Source organism: Anabrus simplex, chromosome 1 (assembly GCF_040414725.1).
Source record: "Anabrus simplex isolate iqAnaSimp1 chromosome 1, ASM4041472v1, whole genome shotgun sequence".
Taxonomy (NCBI): Eukaryota; Metazoa; Arthropoda; class Insecta; order Orthoptera; family Tettigoniidae; genus Anabrus; species Anabrus simplex.
The window spans coordinates 740,751,862-740,774,302 of NC_090265.1; the positions used below are offsets into that span (position 1 = coordinate 740,751,862).

Sequence of the window (22,441 nt, forward strand, 5' to 3'; positions counted from 1 at the left end):
AGGAACATCCTCTTGCTGTCTTTGGTACATGTTCAAAGACACCAGGCAGAGAGTAAGCAACTGCAAACACCTGAGCGACGAGCTCTTCAAGTCTCAAGTTTCCTTAAGTGGGGTGAGGTCACATGTTATAAAGAACCTTCATTCATCAGTTTCCAATCTATAATTAAAACATAATAAATCATATATAGCAGAAAATAAAAAGGAGAATGACAACTTGATCATGTTTGTCTGGATAAGAATCACCACCGGGAAATCTACAATGTCAACGTTCTGAGAGGGGCAGATACCGGATCAGATCATTACTTCTTGATAGAAATAAAAATTAACTTCACCCCATTGACAAAGAAAAAGATCCCACCCCAAAAAGAAAGGAACTTAGACCCTCGTAAATTGATAAATAACAAGGAATATGAAGAACGAACTAGGAATATAAAAATAACATGATCTAGAGGAAATAATTCCCAATTGAAACAAATAGCTGAACAAGTAGCCCCAATAAATCCAAGAAAAAATCATCAATGGTGGAATCGGTGAATGTGATAAAACAGTGGAAGATAGACACTAAGCTTGGCTAAGGTATTGGAGTCAAAAAAACTGAAGAATCACACTTGAAACTCAAAAAACAAAGAAAGATAACCCAAAAAATGATAAGGCAAAAAATGATAAGGAGGGTTAAACGCCAATACCAAAAAATACACTTCTAATGATAGAAACAAATAGCAAGAAAACAAACTCAAGAGATTACTACAAAATATATAGCAGACAACTACAAAGATATGATCCTCCAGCATCAGTGTTAAAAGATAAAAATAATAATATGGCCCATAGCGATAGAAAACATACAGAAACATTTAACAAATTACTAAATTGGAAAGATCCTCCAGAACTTCTTGAATTAAATACAGAAACCCCAATTAAAACACCAGCAGAAAATATGAACCCACCCACAATCCATGAAGTCTACAAAGCTTTGAAAGAGCTCAAAAACTACAAAGCAAGTGGAGGAGATCAAACATTTGCAGAACTTCGGAAATATGCAGCAGAACCATTGAAAATATCATTACGCCAATGCATAGTGAAAGTCTGGAACAAAGAAGAACTACCAGAACATTGGACTACAGCTATAATACATCCATTACACAAAAAAAGGAGAAAAATCAAATCCAGACAACTACAAAGGAATTTTCTTTTCAGATTGTACATTCCTTGTAATTCCCTGTCAATAATTCTATACAATCATAGTAAAGATCAACTTGAACTGGAACCAGGAGAATACCAAAGAGGATTTAGGCCCTAGAGAGGCTGCCTGGAACAGATTAGCAATGGATGTCTACAAAAGAAGGCAAAAGCAACAAGTCATAACCTTTGTAGACTGCAAAAAAAGCCTATGATTGTATCCATAAATCTTCAGTGAAGATACTAAGGAACTTTGGACTTCATTCCAAATTAATAAAAATGATAAAATTAACCATAACAAACACAAAATTCAAATTAAAATTCAGAGGAGAAATTTAAACAGGGTTAGGACAGGTTTATCGCCATTAATTTTCAAATGTGCTCTAGAATACGTGATGTGGTAATGGTACAAGGAAAAGCCTAAGAACATAAAAATTGGAACCAAGAAAGATCAAATAAACTTAAATTGCTCAGGATCCGCAGACGACTAACATTTAAGAAGTCAGAAATGAAATAAGTCTACAAAATATAGCCCAAAAAGTAGCACTACAAATATCATTCGAAAAGACTGAGATATTGCTAGCAGATCGACTAGTAATAAACCTTATAACAGTAAATAACAGGGAAGTAAAAATAGTTAAACAATAAAAATACCTATAGGTCATTGCACATTAAGAAAACAGTACTGCTCTTATGGACCTACAAGGAGTGAACACACCCCCTCTTAGAAACCCATAATTCCTTGTGATCAAGGGATATTATACTGTACTTTGTAATGTATTATGAAAGATAAAAAAGATGAGGCATTTTTGCTCGTGAGTTATTAAAATAACTATGTAAGAATTTGTTTTTCATAAATACGCTTGTAGGGAGGAGGCACACTGACGGACACAGCCATTGCTTCTTTTCCTTCTTCTGTGTTGCTCTCGTACAAGCCTTGTGTAGTCCCTCACTCTGTGAACTGCCAGCAGATCACTTCTGTAGTGAAGTTGTCTACAGTATTTATTTGTTGCATATGCTTTAAATCAGTGCCTAATTGCAGTAATAATTATTAAATTAATGTCATAATGGTCCACCTTTTCAGTACTATAATTATAGTATATTACTATATTATATACTATATTATGACATTAATTTAATAATTATTATTGTAATCACAATTCAATACGGATCAAAACCATGAAGTTTATATCCTATGAATGCCTAATTGTCTTGTGTTGAGTGATGGTTATGTGATAAGTATACGTGTGTGATTGCTTTCTTTAACATTAATACAGTGATTTATTTGTGTTATGGCTGAGAATTACGATACAGCATCACAGTAGTTCCCAGCCTTGCCTGGAGAAATTCATTAAATAAAGTTAAATATATCCCTCACCCCTCGAGCCCATAAAAATTATTCGTCTATTTTCTCCCCCAATTTGCCTTACACTTCAATGCTGAGGTTTTTTATGTGCCTTAGTTTACCTCTTTTTTGCTGCTTAGTTTCTTCCGCTTTTTATCTTGAACTGAAATATTGGATTTCACAAATTTATGGGCCGCCATTTACACGTGATGGTGTTGAGCAGAGCCGTTTGATATGACAACCCTGTTGACATAATGGAATGAACTATAGGAAAAATTACATCATACACCTTGGAAGAGAAACCTGAATGTCAAAGAACTAATAAAATGGTAAGAGCTCAAAAACTGACATGGTCTACCTACAATTAAAAAATGTCTATTGAACAAAACAAAATTAAAACATTGCACGGCGGTGGTTCAACCAGAGGTGAAGCTTTTTATAACCTTTTCACTGCCGAATATTGATGACCAGGTGAACCCTCTGGGCCGGGTTTTTTAAAGAGAAAGAAGCACTTTTACAGATAAATTTTTACTGATAATATTAAGGGAATTCATATGGATCCCTTAGCCACGCTGCCCAATACGGGGTTGGGGATGAGGTGAGATGATATTTTAAAGCGTGTTTTTATGGCCGGATGCCCTTCCTGATGGCAACCACAGGTGAGGAGTTAATGGAGATGAAATGATTGATGGTGAATGAAACTGGGTAAGGACGTGGAAGGAATTGGCTGTTGCCTGTGAATAGGAACTGTCCCGGCATTTGCTTGGGAGTGAAATAGAAAAACAACAGATAACCATTCTCAGGAGAGCAGAGCTTGGCTTCATAGCCATAGCATGTTAACATGCACGACTACTCTGCTCAGTGATATTATTGCTGAAATTGTTTATCCAAGAACTGGATTACCAAAATCATTAACATTTGAAAAAAAAAAAATATCTGAGGAGGGGGCGACGATTCCCCATCAGATTCATCATTACTACTTTGTCTAGCACTTTCTTGTAGTTCAGTATCGCCCCCGATATGTTCTCCATCTTCCATATCAAAATACAGCTCTCTGGAATCACTAGTTATGAGGAAACATTCAATTCCTATATCAACAAGAGATGAATGCATACTTCGAGAGGCTACACGTTAGTGGGAAAGATGTTTCACTCCAGCAAAGCCGCAATAATATCAGATCACTTTCAAAACACACGAAATGGAGTGGTATATCTGCTGTACAGAACTTCTTTGAGCATTTCCATGGAAATTCAAAGCATGACACTACATCCTGTTCATATACGCGATCAGTGAAGTAGACACTGCACCAAAACGTATATGGACAGGTTTGGTGGATGAGGCACGGCGTTCAGCGTATACATATGGGTTTTGGCATTCAATGGGTTAAAGTCACTCAGAGAAACAGAATTGACAGAATCCTAAAATTAGAGAGAAGAGGAACTAGAACACGCATAAATAAAGAATATAAAAAAGATGGACAATGATTGATAGTGCCAAATGAAGTGGTGTACAGAGAACTAGAGCGCATCACGGTTACTGTACGGAAGAAGAGGATCTCGTTTTTTGGTCACATTATATGGAACATTTTATGGCCGGATGCCCTTCCTGATGGCAACCACAGGTGAGGAGTTAATGGAGATGAAATGATTGATGGTGAATCAATAATTAATATATAGTATATTACTACAAAATATTTAGCAGACAGCTACAAAGATATGATCCTCCAGCATCAATGTTAAAAGATAAAAATAATAATATGGCCCATAGCAATAGAAAAAATACAGAAACATTTAACAAATTACTAAATTGGAAAGATCCTCCAGATTTCCAACAGTGGAAATGGAGTTTCAGAGGTTTCAGAGTTTCAGAATGGACAGAGTAAGAAATGAGAGAGTTCAGCAACTGGTAAATGAGGTACCCCTACAGGAAAAGATAGAAAAATCAAGGCTGCAGTGGTATGGACATGTTAAAAATGAAATGGCATATGGCTTTTAATGCCGGGAGTGTCCGAGGACAAGTGCGGCTTGCCAGATGCGGGTCTTTTGATTTGACTCCCGTAGGCGACCTGCGCGTTGTGATGAGGATGAAATGATGATGAAGAAGACACATACACCCAGTCCCCGTGCCAGGGAAATTAACCAGTTATGGTTAAAATTCCCAACCCTGCCGGGAATCGAACCCAGGACTCCTGTGGCCAAAGGCCAGCATGCTAACCATTTAGCCATGTTAAGAGAATGGGAGACGAGAGGATACCAAGAAAGATGTTAGAAATGGAGTTGAAGGGAAGGAGACCTTGAGGTAGACCGAGGTGAAAGGTGTAAAGAAGAGCATCGAGGCAGGAAGAGGGAACTGGACGACAGTGAGAGAAGAGAAGTGGTGGATAGAGACCCTTGTGTTCCAAGCAGACCCAGCCTGTGGTTGGAAACTGCTCCAGATGATGATGATGATGATGATGATGACACCAGAAACCAGATTACTAAGAGAAACTCTGGAATCTGAAACAACAAGTAGGATGGATTAAGGAAATTAGAGTGGGCATGGAAGAACTCTGGACAATTTGCAAAACAAAACAGAAAATTTAATAAACTGAAAAACATAAAAATAAAATTTAAACCAAAAACAAATAACATACAATGAAAAGGGTGTTTACAGATGAGAACAGAACAAATTAAAAGCTCTGGACAATTCGGAAAGAAAACTTATTGGAGAAGATGATCAGAAAATGATTGACAGAAGTGGTCCAGTGAGACCGTAAAAGCAGCGGCAGCAGAAGAAGAAGAACAAGATAAGAAACACAAATTGGGACAAACACAATGGAAATTGAGTGTGGGAAGAATTGAATTGAATTTATTGATGATGATGAAAAGCCCCTTTATGTAGCATCTCCGTATAACACAATACAGGTTTATGAACACACTAACTACATTTTATGAAATAGAAAGAGAACACAAAAGGACAAGGTCAGAACTTCACTCTTGATATGGGAAGAAAGAAAGCTGGATAAACACAGAAAAAGGGGAGAGACGTGGGATAAAGAGGAACACAAGTGGTGAAACACAGGACAAACACAAAAGGGAAAAATGAAGCCAACGGGTCAGTGTTAGAAATGATAAGGAACAAAAGTGCAGTTGCTATCTTTCTGTTTGTGAGTTGATTTGCACTTGTTTGTTCCTCCCCTTTGGTCTTTTCTGCCATCTCTAGAGGTTTGAGGATTGAATTTTGTTACATGTGGTTAGTGGAATTCCATGAAAGTCACATGCTTTTTGCTGGATGGTTGTAAATGATTTAAAAGCACTAATTTTTCAGTTTTACTGTTTGTCAGTAACTTCATTGTTAGTAAAACTGACCAGGTGAGAATTTATCCTTGATTGAGAATTTGTAATTATTGAAATGGAGTTTTATCTGATACATCCTGGTACATTGATACAGAAAGAAACAGTAATTTCCCTTCCCAGGGTCTGACAGAAGACTGTAAATATCCCTCTCTTAAATCACTTGGAATGTGTCCAGTGAGTGATAGGATCTTGGTATAGCAAATATCATAATTAATGTGCACATGTATTCTCCCTTAACATGAAATAAAACTAAAAATAATGCCCGATACTGCACTCGCTGTTGTGAATTTATTCTCAATAGATGATAACTCGTAGTTTTGTTCTGCCTAAAGTTTCGAGTGCAGAGCATTCTGCTTTATGTGAAAAGGTACTACCATTAATTTCTAGAATGAGCTCCAGTTTTCATTTGTTTACAAGAAATGACACTCTTCAGAAAGATGAAGCGCATAGTGTTATTGTGTTGAAGTGTCAACATTTTAATTGAAAATTTAATGTGGGAGGGGCAACTGGATTGAATGGTAATGAAAGTTAGCAGGACAAATACACCTTGTATCCTTACCCTTGAGGGAGAGAAAATTGAATGAATGAATGAATGAATGAATGAATGAATGAATGAATGAATACCTTGAAATATCTGGGGAGTACAATATCAAATGACGGAAGTGCCAACGACGACATATTGAACAGGGTGCAAAAAGGATCCAACTTCTTCCATCAACTACAGAACATAGTATGGGACAAGGGCGTTCCTCAGAAGGCTAAACAGATCCTGTTTAAGAATTATCTCCTGCCCATCATGACAAATAGTCTGGAGAGTTGCATCACACCTAAAAGGGAAGCAAGTCAACTGCAAGCTTGTGAAATTAAAGGAAGGACACGATTAGAAATGATCTGATATGAAGAGGCCTGCAGGTCGGTCTGACCATGGAAGAAAGGCTTAGAGTGGAAAGGCTGAAGTGGCTAGGACACGTTAAGCGGATGCAGGTGACTCGAACACCGAGGAAGTATTTTGAAAAGATTGTTCCAGGACAAAGACCTATTGGATGTCCTAGAAAAAGTTGGTTAGACCAGATTAGAGAAAACCTAGAGAAGAGACGAGAAACATGGGATGCCCTAGAGAGAGAAGTACACCAGAACTGAGCCTAAACCATTCCTGTAGATTCTGTAGCCTCCTGCCTTCAATTTTACCTTGGAAGGTAAGCTGAAGGAATTTTTGAATGATATGCCCAGAGTACTCAAGTTTCTTCTTTTTGATGTACATGACCTTTAGCTCTTTGTTCAGGCATTGGAGTACTTCATTGTTATGTTTTCTTTCAACCCATGATATTCTGCGGAGGTGTTGGTGGCACCACATCTCAAAGAATCGAAGTTTTTTGCTACTTGTGTCTGTTAGGGTCCAAGTCTCAGCACCATAAAATAAGACAAAGTACATAACACCAAAGTACACGAACACAGAGCTTGTTCAGAGTCCCTGTTACAAAGAAGTTTGCTAATTCTCTTGAATGCAGTCCATGCCTGTTCAATTGTGGACCTAATTTGAACAGCATTGCTCCAGCTGTGATCAAGTACACTGCCGAGATACTTAGAGTGTTCGACTTGCTCCAATGATGTGCTAGCTACTGTCAAGTTAACAGGTTGAATGACATGTTTGCTTGTGATGATTACTTTGGCCTTATTCGTGTTTAAACGTAGACCTGCTGCAGCACCGTGTTCAACCACACAGCTTAGTAATGTCTGCAGATCTCCAGCACTTGTTGCAAGCAGAACAGCATCGTCTGCATATCGCAGATTATTTATTATGATCCCATTAACAACGATGCTCTCCTGTTTTCCTTCTAGTGTTTCAGAAAATACCCTTTCAGAGTAAATATTCGAAGCGGAGATAGAACACAGGCTTAGCTCATTCCTTGCTCTATGTCAATAGCATGGGTCTTTGTGCTGTCAACCTTAACTGATGTGGTCTGATTCCAATACAGGTTAGCAATAAATCGATATTTCTACCATGCATGCCAATATCATGTGGGGTATGCAGCAATGTTTCATGTCACCTCATACGGCAGGTAGTTACAATTACTAATTACTTTTTCACAAAGTAATTACAATTACTGCACAGAATGCGAGTCTTTAGCGAATCACTGACATTTTTTTTTCACATGAGGATGGAATGATACCAAAATTTGCAATGAAAAATATATTACTCCATTTTGTGTTATGTAGCATAGAGACATCAGTCGGTCAGACTAATCAGACTTTCAAAATTATTGCTCCCAAGCAAAGTTTGAATGTCACTTTAGTGTTTTCGTTATTTTGAGGATAACTAATTGAAAATATTTATTCAAACAGGGGAATGCCTTAACCCCTCCACTGTCACTTGTTTATTCCAGCTCTATTCTCGAGCACGTAATCCCTGTGGGTGGGAGCGGTAGAATAACATCCCTTGTTAGAGGTAGACCAAGAACTCTCAACTTGGAATCTTGGGTTGGCAACCATGGTTTTGGTAGGTGAGTCTGGCGTTACTTGTATCAGTGTCCTAGGTCAACAACCATGACGATATTAGGTTTTTGAGGCCAAGGGAGTCTCTAATTTTCATGCCCTTCATGGCCTGTCACTTTCTTTTGCTGATACCTTCGAATTGTCAGATCTCCTTCCACTTAGTGTTAGTTGTCCAGTTGTACTTCCTCTTAAAACAGTAATCACCACCACCATCATCTCGACCACATAGTACACAATTATCTACATATCAACCAAGAACGAAGACAGTCTGCCAGTAAATGAACGAATGCACAATGTATCCTGGAATTATATCCTTGGCACGTTGCCTTGCGATTGGTGGGGCTGCTAAGTTGCCAAGCTCTGAATGCACGGTATATTGATTTCTAGACTGTAATGATTACAACTTTATTTCCATAAATAAATTACAAGTAATAATTACTTTTTGTGAAAAGTAACGATTATGAGTAAAAATGGTTAAAAAAATAATCGTTACAAGTAATTCAATTTCTTGCCAACTCTGGTTGTATCACAGAGAGAAAGAAAATCCACAAGAGATATCTGCCCTAGAACAAGGGGTACCATACAGTAACAGCATCAAATTAATAGTAATTTTCACACCATCTTAGGGTAAAATGAGCTAACATATTTTTTAATTTTGAAATTCCCCTGTTGTATAGCTATCCACCATCAGCAAAACTTTATCATGATGTCTCTTTCAAATGCAAAATGATACTTCACACAAAAGGAACGGTGATAGGGATGCTGAAAGAGTTTTAGAGGCACAAGAGTGCTATATTACACTGATCCTGAACATATTTTTACAACACGTGCCAGTACTTTTCTCTCTAGATTTTCAGATAAAGGGGTATGTATTATATTGGAGTAAATACAGTGAATATATAAGAAGCATATGGAGAGCAGTGACTTAACCAGTTGTAGAGAACACACAAAAGAAACACATTAGACCTAAATTTTTGGCTGCTTGCCGTGGTAGAATGTGATGATAACACTGGGGAAGGAATATTTCAGGTGCTGAATAGAGAAATTAAGATCAAGGTGCTGAAACGGGAAAACTTTTTATCATTTGGTTGCAACAATGCAAATACAATGGTTGGTAAATTTAATGGAGTGTCAACATTTTTGAAACAGCAGAATCCTTTGATGGTTCTACGAGGCTGTGTCTGTCACCTACTTCACTTAGCTGCCAGAAGGCTACTAAAACATTGGAAGCAAGTGCAAATGTGGAGACATTGTTAGTAGATATATATATATTTATATATCTTTCTTAAAGAAACTCCAAAAGAAAAAAAAATTGAAGATGTATCAGGTAATGAGTATACCTTAGCTCAAAAGCTGCAGAATCTTGAAAAATGTCAGCACAAGATGGTTCTCTCTCACTGCTTCAATAAAGAGGGTATTAGAACAAAGGGAGCCATTGGAATTGTTGTTTCATAATTGGTGAAGAAGTTAAAGTCAGAAGAAACCAGCAGTAGCAAATTTCTTGCAGTGAAAGCATCAATTGAAAATGATGCCATGCAACTTAACTTGTTATTTGTGAAGAACACACTCCCTGTTTTCACAAAGTACAACATCATGTTGCAAGTAGAAGCTCCCTCCATACATGAAGTGACAGGATACATAAATGAATTGTTGATGGATTTAATGGTGAGGTTTATGAAAACAGTTAGAAGTAAGTTTGAAAAGCATTACCGATTTAAAATTCATTAGCAGGAGTTGTCAGAAAGATGATGTAACTGGACTTACAACAAGACAGCACATTAAGCGAGGAAGTAAGGCTGGCAGCTTATCTGGAGATGACATGAGACAGTTCTCCAAATTGGTAAGAAATTTCTTCATGTGACTCCATTTTGGACAAATTCCGTTTCCGTGACTGTGGTTAAGCATGCAGTAGTAGTGGATGTTTCATTTTCATCAGTGACTTTTTTGTTTGTTTGTTTGTTTGTTTGTTGAATTGTTTCAGAACATAATTAAGAACACTGACCAAGACAAACTGAAAGTGGAATTTGCTTCCTACCAAGCAGATCCTTAAATGAAGACATTTCAAACTTTTTTCCTCAAATTTGCTTTACGTCGCACCACACAGATAGGTCTTGTGGCAACGATGGGACAGGAAAAGGAAGCAGCCATGGCCTTAATTAAGGGACAGGCCCATCATTTGCCCAGTGTAAAATGGGAAACCATGGAAAACCACCCTCAAGGCTCCCGATTGCAAGCTGATAGTTCCGTGACCCAAACCGTGCAGTGGGCTAAAATTTCAAACCTGAAAAATGAAACCTTAAATATTCTGCAAGTGATGCTGATGCCTCACAGAAATGCTTCAACTGAGCGAATATTCAGTTCTTCTTCAAGTGATGCTGATACCTTGCAGAAATGCTTCAACTGAATGAACCTTCAGTTCTTCAAGTGTTGCTGATACCTCCCAGAAATGCTTCAACTGAGCGAATATTCAGTTCTGAGTACAAAGACTCTTACAAGGGAACATCGACAATGGTCAAGTCGCCAATCACAAAGAAACTTGGAAAACACATTGAGGTACATGTAAAAACGATGTCGGCATCAATTTTGGGTGCCAACATTCATTAGGGCGTTAACTACGGGGCCTAAAAGTTGCGACATTTCAAATTCTGCGCGATCAGCGATGAATACCTGCTGGCCAATGCTAAGCCTGCACACTGCGTGCTTGGAGACACGCCTCTGCACCTCCTCCCCTCCACGCTCCAATTGGTTCGCCACCACACGTTTCCCTTTTCCCCGCTCTTGCCAGCTGCTTAGCTGTTTAACGGGACCGGCTCTATACTTTGCTTCTTTTCGTACTATAATTATTGAAATCCTTTAAATAATGTTCCGTTTCACACATAATGATAATAAATAACCTGCACTAATATACCCGTATTTTATTCCAATGTCACATTTTCATTCCTGCTAATTCCGGTGAGTTGTCACATTCGTGGGTACAACTCCGAGTTAAGTACCATTGGGCGTGGTCAAACGTGGGATGGGGAACTGCGTCCTACCTACGCTTAAATTATTATTTACTTCTAAAACGCCTTAAAGCTGTCAGTAGTGTCCTTTAGATTTGACATACATATGGAATTAATTAAATTAAATCGTCCACCACTAAATAAATCTCCCGCCTTTAAACAACGTTAAATACCTTTTTATGTAAAGAAATTACGTGCCCGGGTAGAGGATCTCATTGAATGTTATAGGTCCAGATCTTCATTTTATGTCCCCTCACCACCCGTACCCATTTTGTTTACGCTATCAGTTGTGTCATAACGAAACAACATCGCGGACGACAACAACAACAATTATAAACTCAGAGTTTGAAACTACTGGTATTTTCCGTATTGCGTACTCTGGTATAAGGAATAGGCCTATAGGTAGAATGATTTTATTTGTGCTTGTACTGAACGATTTATTTATGTTTTGCAGTGACAGGCACAACACATTTCAATTGCAGCAATGGTTGCCGAATATAAATACATTTAATGCATAGGCACCTTTGATATGAGTATGACATGGAATGTAGTAAAGTTTGACGTAATAAGAAAAGCCTTGAAAAATAAGAAAGATGTGCATTTATATATGCAGTAGATATACAGTAATCACAGGCAGGCCTGTAGTCTTACTGTACCGGTACTTTTGCATTATAGCTGACAAAGGTCTATGTATTCAACAAGTACCGATATTAAAGTATCACACTACAGTCTTCTGGGTATAATGGCAGTTATATACGCAAAAAGTTAAATGGCTATTGTACGAACTGGTACAACAACAAACAATTACAAGGCAACACAATAAATTACTCCGTATAGGCCTACATTACATCGAACAAACTCCCCGCCAGTAACTGATAGTAAACAAAAAACACTTTGGTCTATTCGAAACATTAAAAAATAGTGAAAAGAAAAACAAAACAAAACACAATTAATAACAGGTGCCATTTTTTTTGCTAATTGCTTTACGTCGCACCGACACAGATAGGTTTTATGGCCGCGATGGGATAGGAATGGCCTAGGAGTCGGAAGGAAGCGGCCGTGGCCTTAATTAAGGTACAACCCCAGCATTTGCCTGGTGTGAAAATGGGAAACCATGCAAAACTATCTTCAGGGCTGCCGACAGTGGGATTCGAACCCACAATCTCCAGGATGCAATCTCACAGTCGTGCGCCTCTAACCGCACGGCCAACTCGCCAGGTGCAAACGTTTTCATAAACATTTCAGAAAACGTAAACTGACTAATACAGTGTGGAAATTACAAAGGAGAGATATGAGGAAGGCTAATAGATTACCCAAAGTGTAGCACCGGTTCTCTTCGACAGCTAAGAAAAGGGGCTGGCGAGGGGAAGGGAAACGTGCAGTGGCGAACCAATTGGAGCGTGGAGGGGAGGAGGTGCAGAGGCGTGTCTCCAAGCACGCAGTGTGCAAGCTTAGCATTGGCCAGCAGGTATTCATCGCTGATCGCGCGGAATTTGAAATGTCGCAACTTTTAGGCCCCATAGTTAACGCCCTAATGAATGTTGGCACCCAAAATTGATGCCGACATCATTTTTATGTGTACCTCAATGTGTTTTCCAAGTTTCATCGCGATCGACGATTTAACTATTGCCGATGTTTCCTTGTTAGTGCTCTGCTGGTCGTGTATCCGTGGGTACAGAGAAAATTATATCTTCAATTTCTTAAGATGTGAGGAAAGTATTTAAAGGTGTGAAAAACATGAGAGAACAAATATGAAAACCTTTTCCACTGGGGCTAATAAAATAACAAATGCACAGAAAGGTGTGAAAAATACCAAACAATAAACGTGAAAACGTGCATCGGGGCCAATAAAAATATCATAATAGTATTGCAGATCACACTCTTTCTAAAACAAATATTAGTAGAAGCCTTTTATTTCAGAGCAGTGGTTTATTATTTTCTGGTCATGCTCTTATACAATGTATTGGAGGTTACACTCGACCATGTGCGACCAGGAGGAATGTCTTTGGCCGCCATTTTGAAGTCGACAAAACTTGGAGTGATGGATACGAAACTCGAACTCAACATTCGCGACCTTTGCGGTTAAAGATGCGGACACCAGTCCACTTTTTGACAGATTTTAATTTTGTGCTCATTAGTGAGGAATTTCATGACTGTCCGTGTCCGTAACTAGGCTCTCACAAGACAAATATGCATCACAGTAGTCAGTTTCACATGATTTATGTTCCTAATCCAGATATAGGCTACCATATCACGCGACAAATATTCGCTACACTTCACTGTACCACTCAACTCAAAATCAATTTCTAACTTCTGAATGCAACGCAAAATACAAGCATAAACAGGCTCACTGCTTTTTAGCAATCTCTCTGCTAACCGGTAAGCAAAACTGAACATTCCTCAGGCTAACAGCTTGCTCCCTGAAGATGCAACTTATCCTGTGAAATTCACAAATTCAAGACCTTTTCTCATAATCACAAGTGTGGTGACAGCTGTTACCTGAGTTAGAAATCGCATTTCTTTCACAAGTGATGACAAATAACCTTTTCAGGGCTAGGAAAAATGTGGTTGTACTAAGCGGTAATAGTGAAAATTTGTGACAGTGAGTTATTTTTATATAGATTTAACACGATGAGAATCAGGACTTTGAATGTACAATATGCTAAGCGACGAAACATGTTAATGAGGAATGCAGTAATGAGGTTTCACTGTAACTGTGAAGATGCTGCAAGAAAAGTAATTTAGTTATGTTTGTGTATGAAATTGTTTTTAATACGTAGGAGTAGGAAGGGAAAAAACCCACAACAATTTTGCCTGAAATGTCACGTTCCCCACAATGTCTTCTGAGATTCATGCTTCTGATGAGCACTGCTGCTCTGATGAGTGGGGAGGAACATTTTGATGATCTTGACGATGCCCTACTTCTGAGGTAGTCTGGTTTTGCCTGTTTGCAGCATTTTATGAAGGAGAGAAACAGCATAATACTTACGTCTATCAGCTAATCTTAACTAGGATAGCTGACAGAGGAACGGGCTGATGCAGAAACGCAGGGGTACATTTAGAATGAATTGAACGTAGGCATTATGCACCTGTTAAAGTTTACACTCAAATGAATGTTGTAGACTAAATTACCATCAAATATTGGGAGTATTAGTTTCAAGCTGGTGACTAGTAGAAAGTCCCTTATTTTGGACAGTGAGTGGAATGAACTGAAAATATGTTGACAAATTGTTTTGATTAATTACTTATTTCCTCGATAATAATAATTTTGTGCATTCACTTACACAATCTCCACATTAACAGCTACATTGAGTCCTGGCTTCTCCCCTTTCTCACCTTTGCTTCCACATCAATTTAAAATAATTTTTATTCATGATTTTTATTAGTATATTGAAAAACCATTACCATTTTCTGGAAGAATTAGGATCAAGGATGTTTTTAGAAGTAACAATTTAGTGTCAAAACAGATATATTTTCTACAATTATTTTAAAAGGAATAAATAGCCTTTCTGCTATGATTTATTACAATTTTCTTGTCTGTATGGTGATACAAATATGACATGTAAATTTGATCATTTATGAATCCGATTAGAATTCTAGAATTATTCGCTAGTTGCCCAATACAAGACCAACTACAGTACTCAGACCACAATACAGAAGAAAAGAAAAAATATTTTCCCTTTGCATAAAGCTAATGATCATGAATACATCTTTCAATAAATAAAACTCAAATATTGATAACGAATGATTTATTTACATCATTTCAGAGAGCAACCAAGGCTACGGCAGCAACTAATGTGACGTTACTGACAGTACACTTTCTATTTCAATGCACTCTATTTATACAAATCCACAGCCGCAGCATCTTTGACAACCAAGGCCTATGGTAACGACTAATGTGACGTCACTGATGGTACACTTTCTATTTCAACACACACTATTTATACAAACCCACAGTCCCAGCATCTTTGGTAACCAAGACATTGATACTTTGTCATTATATGAATTTTTCATTTAAACAGTGTTATGTGGCTGAAGATGTTTATAATTAAGGCTTGGAAGTTCATGCCCTAAAAAACTAAGAAATATGCTCTTAAAAACTTGAAATATGCCAATAAATATACACTATTAAAATTAAAAAATGGCAGTAGACAAGTCAGGTTAGTATTGATAAAAATAAACTTACATTTATCCCTTGGAGGTTGAAGCAGAAATGGTCCCGCTGTAAATGCTGAGTGATGAATTGCAGTTGACAACCATCACTTTGCACAAATTTTCAACTGAAAATTCTGTTGTCTTGCAAAACATTTGTAACGTGAAAAACTTCTTTCCACATCACGAGATGTTATTGGGGCATATTTAAATGATAACTGTTCCACAGAAAGAGGCAAGTCTCTAGGTGTGACAGACGGTTTTCCTTCGAAAATGTCTCGTATTGCACAACAGTTTATAACCAGGATTTTTTGAAGTTACATAATTTAGTTTTTCTTTTACTTTTTGTCCTATACTACCAGGAACACAATTTAGATTGGATATCGTTTTTTTTAAAAACAGTATTTCCTTTAAGGGAGATCCTACAGCTTCCAGTGACGTTTGGCGGTTGGCAAAAAAGAAAAATGGGCATTTATAAAAACAAGATTCTCTTCTAACGCAATACCTTACAGAATATTTTGCACTGTTTGTATTGATGCAGCTTCATTCGAGTCCTATGAATTAACAACCTCTTTGAATACTTCTATGTGCTTAGCATAATACAAATCTGCATCCAGCCATGTTCTCCATCGTGTTAACACTGGTGCAGGAGGAAGTGGGATATTGGGTGCTGTTGATCTAAGCACCTTGACTCTTGAAGGAGATTTAATAAAAAGTTTCTTTGAACAGGCCACAAATCGATCTACCAGTGGGAAAGAATTGCGTTTTATCTCAGCAATGCCATTAAGAGCATGTGCCTAACAAATTATATGAATGAAGTTAGGAAAAGTGCCTTTCTGTGTTTGTCCTGATTTTACCATATACTGCAAGTACCTGCATCGGTAACAGATAAAAGTAGCCGGTCGTATTTGATTACAGATGACCATAATCATTTCAATGAGTCCATCACACACTGCGTTACAGTTATATTGTTAGTGGCTGGCAATTCACACACATTAAGAAGATATGGTATAGTCTTTTGTTCCTTATTTAAGGTGCCCACAATTACATTAGCAATAAATCGCCCCTCAGAATCAGCGGTTTCATCAGTAGACAACTACACAAACTGATCCGCTAATTCATTTAGTAAATTTGACAATACGTTATTGTAACAACGTCCTACGTAAGTCTTACGCAATGTATTTGCTTCAGCGCATGTTGTCGAGTGTATTTGGCAAGAAAATGTTTTAATGTGGGGTTATTAATTTTATACAAGGGAATATCAGCAGCTAAAAATGCTTGGCACAAGTCGTATGAAAATTCACTAATCCTACTTCCTAAACATTCTAATAGTTGTTTTGGCTGAGTGGCTCGGATGGTTAAGGCGCTGGCCTTCTAACCCCAACTTGGCAGGTTCGATCCTGACTCAGTCCGGTGGTGTTTGAAGGTGTTCAAATACGACAGCCCCATGTCGGTAGATTTACTGGCACGTAAAAGAACTCCTGCGGGACTAAATTCCGGCACCTCGGCGTCTCCGAAGACCGTAAAAAGTAGTTAGTGGGACGTAAAACAAATAACATTATTATTATTATTATTATTATTATTATTATTATTATTATTATTATTATTATTATTATTATTATTATTTGTTTTTGAACAGGCTCTTTATTTGCGAGTTTGCTGGTTAAGTTCTCGTTATGTTTTGCTGTGTTTATGTTTTGAACTTTTTGAAATCTTTTCTCACTCCCTATAGTTTTCTCACACGCTCCACAGAACAGTACCCTATTATCTTTAGATAATATTAAGTCACCTGAAAACTCCTCCTGTAAATTAGTTAATCTAAAACTCGAAGTTGCTCTTATTTTTGGCATTTAAAGAACTTTTTAACGGACACTTTATATGCGAAACATACTTTGGTCACAGCCAGTCGACAGCTAAGCACAAAACTTGAGGGTGGATGATGAAACAGAGGATTCACTGTGTGACATCATAACTCCTCACCACATGACAAGTTGTGTCATCATGCAGAACATTACTGCCAACATTAATCAAATGAAAAAAGCTGATTAAAATATGCCATGTATGCACTAAAATATAGAAATAGGATGCATTTATCAAAATCTCAAAAATATGCAGTTATATGCAGCATAAAAGCATGTTCATATGACTGAAAATTCCATAATTTGTGCACATCTATATATATAAAATAAGAGTTTTGTCTGTACATTGCTCAGTATTTGAAAAGAATGGTATTTCTGTATCGGTCATGTCCACAGTAACAAGGAAATGCACTTTTTACTTTTCCGTAATTAATTTCTGTCTGTCTATCTGTCTGTCTGTCTGTACACGCATCACTAGAAAACGGCTAAAGAGAATTTAATGAAAATCGGTATGAAAAGTCGGGGAATAGGTCGCTACAATCTAGGCCATAAATAATTTTATTCACGCTGATTGAAATGGTAGTTCAGGGCAAGGCCTAAAATTAATTCTTAAATATTTACATTATTAGTGGCCCCATCTCATGAAAAATTGGTACGCGAAGTCAGAGAATGAGCCACTACAATCTAGGCTATAAATTATTTAATTCACGCTGAGTGAAATGGTAATTTAGTGGAAGGCCTAAAATTTAATTCTCTAATATTTATATTATTAGTGGTCATATCAATAAATACTACATAACCAAACGTATATAGAATTAAATTTCCGACCATTTATATCTTATACATTTTTTACTGTACCGGCTATGATAATACAGATATTCATGAATTTGTATTTTTGTTGCCAATTCCATATCAGCACCGAGCCACAAGAAAATGGGTTAACAGAATTTAATGAAAACCGGTGTATAGAATTGGGGAATGAGAAACTACAGTCTAAGCTATAAACAATTTTATTCCCCCTGGATGAAATTGTAGATTAAGGGAAGGCACCTAAAATGTCAAATACCTATGTTATTGATCCTAACGAAAAGTCTACTACATAACAAAAGTTATAGAGAATACAATTTCCGGTCATTTATATTTTATTCAGTTTTAACGTAACTATGATAAGAGTGGTATTTCAGATTTGGAAGGAAACTAAATGTGAAGGCCTACATTATCTAAAGGGCATAACATTCCATTCACCATTGTTTGTTGTGATGTTCTTTGTCTCTTTTGCTGCCTCTCAACTCCGATAAATGGGATTACTGCTGCGTACCGAGTATAATAGCCTGACTAAATATTGGCGGGAAATAGCCAGGGAGTTAGAAAACTTTCTTCTTTAGCATGCCATTCCTCTGGTTCATACATTCTCTGATGCGCTGTTTTGAATGAGCAGTGGGCATACTTAAGGCAGAGGCTCACGTAGTAGAGTACTAGTAGTAGTAGTTTTTTTTTTTTTTTTGCTAGTTGCTTTAAGTCGCACCAACACAGATAGGTCTTATGGCGATGATGGGACAGGGAAGGGCTAGGAGTGAGAAGGAAGCGGCCGTGGCCTTAATTAAGGTACAGCCCCAGCATTTGCCTGGTGTGAAAATGGGAAACCACGGAAAACCATTTTCAGGGCTGCCGACAGTGGGGGTCGAACCTACTATCTCTCGAATACTGGATACTGGCCGCACTTAAGCGACTGCAGCTATCGAGTTCAGTAGTAGTAGTAGTAGTAGTAGTAGTAGTAGTAGTAGTAGTTTTTTTGTTATGGCAGGGGAAAATCTTTTAAAGACACCACTCTGTGTGGGAGTTGGATTTCCACCAACTAAAAACCCCTGCCCTCTTCACTCAGACCATTCTGGAACTGCTTGTCGGCATGACATCAGAATGGAGTGATGTATGTTATTAAGTTCTTCCTTCCTCTTCTTTCTCCTTCATCCCCATAATGCTTGTCGCCATTGCCTTTACTGTGTTCCAGGCAAACGGGCTCTCTAACATAATCTGAACCAGATTCCCTGGCATGAGTTGTCGGCCAAGTTGTTGGCAGGCTTTTCTTCGTTCTTCTTCCCATCGAACACAGTAGAAAAACGTGTGTTCTACTGTATCCCTTTCAGAACAGTACCAACAACCATCTCCCTGCGTCTTTCCCATCTTCATGGAGTATACGCCGAATCTTCCATGTCCTGTCAGGATCTGCGACAGATAGTAATCTACCTGCCGATGTCTACATTTAAGCCAGTCTCCTATGTTGGGTATTAGCTTTTTTGTCCATTGGCCAACATCGGTTGTGCCATCCCATCGGTCTTGCCAGTCTAGTAAGAGTTGGTTCCTCGAGGCTTTCTTTTCCTCAGCAGATATAGTTGCACCCCTTTCATGCCAAAGTTTTCTCTCTACAACGAGGAGGTCAATGGGAATACTGGCAGCTACAACTTGTAAAGCTGCTGTCGAAACAGTTCGATATGCACAGGTAACTCTGAGCAGCATTTTCCTCTGTACTCTTTCCATAGCTCTTCGGTGAATCTTCCTCCTGAGTGCATTGTGCCAGATAGGTGCAGCATAAAGTAAAATGGAATATACTGCAGAGCACATAATCTGTCTCTTAACTGTTCTTGGTCCCCCGATGTTAGGCATAAGTCTGGCTAATGCCGATGCCTTCTTCTCTGCCTTTTGGGTTACTGCCTTCACATGTGCACCAAATGTGCAATTCCTGTCAATAAGAACCCCAAGGTATCGTACAGACTTTCCTGGGATAATCACTGTATCATTTAATAAGAAACGGACATTTTTCCAATTCCTGGAACCTTTCAAAATTACAGCCTCAGTCTTATGTGAAGCCAATCTCAACTTATTATTTACCATCCAAAGGTTAACTCGTCTCAGTGATTCATTTACTCGGAAGGTCAGTTCTTCTACATTCTCTGCTATTACCACTATTGCAAGGTCATCTGCATAACCAATAGATGTTGTCCCTTTTGTCAGCTGCAGGCGTAAGACACCATCATATAGAATGTTCCACAAGGTGGGTCCTAGGACAGATCCCTGTGGAACGCCAGCACTCATTTCAAGATCTTCTAAATCATGAAATCGTATTCTTCGTCCTTTGAAGTACTTAACGATTATTTGTTGTAGATACTGAGAAATGTTCATCCTACGAAGTTCTCTCAAAATAATGCTCCAAGAAGCAGTGTTAAAAGCATTTTTGACATCTAGCGTATCAAGGCACCCCATTTCTCACTGCTTTCTGCCTGTATTTGAATCACCCTCTCAATAGCTTGGGTTGTGGTTCTACCCTTTCTAAATCCAAACTAGTTCAAAGAAAGTCCTCCCTGTTGTTCAAGTTCTTTCTCCAGTCTAGTTTTAATCAATCCTTCGTAAAGTTTGCTCAAGGTGTTTAATAAGCACAGTGGCCTGTATGCTGATGGATCTAATGATAGTTTCCCTGCCTTCAATAACAGCACTAGCTTGGCTACTTTCCACTCATCGGGGAATTCACGCTTTTTTAATAAATCATTGAAGACTGATAAGATCCAACCAGGTGCCACCTCAACTGCATACTTGATGGCTTCTGGTGGGATTCCATCTACACCTGGTGCCTTACCAGTCTTCATATTGCGTGCTATCTCTTGTAACTCAACCATAGTGAACGGTTCTGCAACACAAAAATCTGATTCCGTTTCAAGTCTGTCATTAGTACAAGGGAACAACTCCATTGCTATGGCTTTCCTTCTATCAGCTGGGAGCTGAACTGGTACCCTGTTGATTATTCGACTGGTCACTATCTTATATCCCGCTCCCCAGATATCACTGTCTAGATCTTCGCATAGTTTTTGCCAGAGATTTCTCTTAGAATCCTTTATTAGCTTCATTAGTTGCCTCTTTGATGCCTTATAGTCAGCTTCTAATGGTATTAAGTTGACCTGGCTGATTTTTTTCCTAGATCTTGTAAGAATTCGTCTCTTGCGATTGCAGTCTTTCCTTTGCTTGTCTATTTCATTGTTCCACCAGTAAGGGACTCGTGTTTTATATTTTGTTGATCCCCTCAATCGGCTGGTCCTACAAGCATCTTTAAGAGCAGTAGTTACATCTTTTAGAGTATGTTGCACTGTATCTACAGTTTGTGACATCCACTCGATTGCAATTTTAAAGGTTTCCCAATTATAGTTCCACACCGTTTTCGTGATATCATTAAGCTTCTTCGATCCCTTAACTTGAAAGTAAATAAAACGATGGTCGCTGAGAGATTCATCTTCCATAACTTCCCAGTCAACAATGAATGATGCTATACCCTGCGCTGAGCAGGTGACGTCTATGAAAGACTCTGAGTTCCCTCTGGAAAAAGTTGGTAAGATTCCAGTGTTATGAACCACCAAGTCTAGGGTCGCTATCCATTCTGCCCAATATTCTCCCCTACGATCTGCAGTTGGTGCCCCCCACAGAGGCGACTTGACATTTAGGTCTCCGAGAATGATAGATTCAATACCTGACGCCATGCAGTCCTGAACTATTGCATCTACTTCAACTTTGAAAATATCAAAAGGGATGTTAGGAGAGATATAACAACAATAAATCTGGTATTGCTGAAGTTGAATACACAAATATCCTTCTTCTGCCCTTATGCTTAGCACCTCCAACTTATCATTTAAAAAATATGCAGCTCCATCACATCTTTTGTCTGTGAACCAACCACCTTCGGCTACTCGCCTTCTGTTCGGCTCGCTAACAAGCACTAAGTCTGCTTTCTTTTCCAAGGCTGTCGCATACATGATGTCATGACTGTCGAATTTCCTCATGAGATTCGCCTGCAGTATGTCCATTATTGGTCGTTTAAATTCAACTTCCTTGCCTCTAATATTAGCTTCCTGTAAGTAGGGCATTTCATTTGATCTGAGCGGTGGCCCTCCACTTGGCACATGGTGCAAAACGAAATGTTCCCACAATCTTTCGCCAGATGGCCTTCTTGTCCACAATTTAGACAGCTCCATGACCGGTCGTCCTTAACGTCGTAGTGTGGTGCTTTATGTCCAAATCCAAGACATTTAAAACACCTTG

At 38.3% G+C, this 22,441-nt stretch overlaps 1 protein-coding gene across 1 annotated transcript in view; it reads left to right on the top strand.

Moving 5' to 3' along the window:
* LOC136857459 (RAB11-binding protein RELCH homolog) overlaps nucleotides 1–22,441 on the top strand; it is a 398,727-nt gene that overhangs the window by 111,063 nt on the left and 265,223 nt on the right. The gene's annotated exons all lie outside the window — the stretch shown is intronic.